The sequence below is a fragment of the Neltuma alba genome, unplaced genomic scaffold (assembly GCF_004799145.2).
Source record: "Neltuma alba isolate B1F8T4 unplaced genomic scaffold, ASM479914v2 tig00010586_pilon, whole genome shotgun sequence".
Taxonomy (NCBI): domain Eukaryota; kingdom Viridiplantae; phylum Streptophyta; class Magnoliopsida; order Fabales; family Fabaceae; genus Neltuma; species Neltuma alba.
Genome location: NW_021635450.1, coordinates 13,413 through 15,328, shown reverse-complemented (window position 1 = coordinate 15,328; position 1,916 = coordinate 13,413).

The window sequence follows — 1,916 nt, the reverse complement described above, 5'->3', positions numbered from 1 at the left end:
TGCTTTCTTGGTTAATCACTAACCCTTAGTCCTTAATCCAATACTTAATTAAGGTCCTCAAGTCACATAGTCATAATCCTTTAAGATTAAATCACTAATCCCGTTTTGGATTAACCATTAATCATCCTCTAATCAACATGATTAACCATTATTCATTTCTTAATTAACATGATTAATCATTTTCTAATCAATATGATTAATCATTAATCATTCTCTAATCAATATGATTAAGCTTTAATCAATACTTAATCAACATGATTAACCATAATTAATCATCCTTCAATTATCATAACTAATCACTAATTAATTAGGGTAGCTAACCTTAATCACTTACTAATCCTTAATCAAATAACATAATTAATCTTAGCTATCACTAAACCATAATTAATCAAGGTAATTAATCCTAATCTTCCTCAAATAAATAATCAACTAAAAATAATTAACACTTAGGGAGATAAACATACCTTAATTAGCGCTTAATCGGCGATTAGAGGTGATTAAGCTTGCTGTCTCTCTTTCTCTCTCTTCTTTCTTCCTTTCTCTCTCCTAGAACTCAAGAACACAAAATTCTCTCCCAACAACACCTCTTGGCCGAATTCTTCATGAAAGGGGGGGTATTTATAGGCCTTGATATTTCAAAATGCCGAAAATGCCCTTCGGGAAAAAGATGCGATCTCGGCCGTTCATTTTTTTCTACTTTACACGTGGACAAATCTTAGGGCACTCACCATAAGAAAGTGACACATGTAGGGACACCTAATCACCATGTGATTTTCATGTGGAAAATAAATATTATTTTATTATTTTGTCTCTTATTTCCCTTTATGCCCTTGAACAATGTGGAAAATTCCAACTTTGTCCTCTCCTTCTAATTTTGGCCGAATTATTGCTCTTAATATTGGAAAAAATATGACTCATCCAATAATCAGTGCAATCCACTGATTATTTGTGTATTTCCGGCCCGATTTTCCAGCAATCCTGTCCAATTTACTGTCACAAAATTCCGATTTCAACACCTCATTAAATTCCCCTCATTCCAAGGGTAATCCATGATTTTTCTCAAGTTCTATCTCCCTCTATAATTTTCTAAATTTTATTCTGTCAAAAATCACTATTCTACCGATAATAATTCGGTAATAAATATCCTTTAAGCTAACCTTTGTACATCCAAAGGTGGGAAATAATTTTATAAATTAGGATAATATGTCACATAATTTATCCATATTTTTCCTTGAATTTTTGAGGCCTCTATATATTTTAAATAATGGAAATTGGCTAATTTTCCTTAATTAACCAAAAATTCCAATAATTACAAATAATTTCCTGATAAATTATTTTTAATCTCATATTCATCTTCTAAGCCTCAAACATTATTCTGTACCCTCCTTTCTATTTTTCATGATTTTCTGGGAATTTTCAGGAAATTTAGACATTATTTCCAATACTGCCCTTTCTTGACTGATCTTTTCAAGAATGACCGTTATGTCCCTATCCTGATTTTTCCTCATAGTTTGGATCCTCTATCGGTCTACTATACCGTTTGGCCTTAGTCAGTCACAAATCATTCATTAGTTAGAATAAAATTATCAGGGTGTGACACGGAGGCTCGGAGGCCCAGTGGACATGAATGAATGATTTTAGTTGCATACAATAGAGTTTGGGTTTGACCCGAGTTTGAAAGTCAATTTCAAAAAAATATGCAAGTCTCTTTCTACTATGGTAGTTCATTTTAACAGATTTCCTTTTCTACCATAGTAGTGGTTCTATGACGTGGGGTAAGGGTTTTAGACTCAGGATGACTTGAGATATGATCCGTATGAATAATTGCACAGGGTGTAATATTTGATTTGGACACCAGCCATTTGGTTATATCATATGATTATGATAGGGTAATTGGGCTTTATTATGATACATTA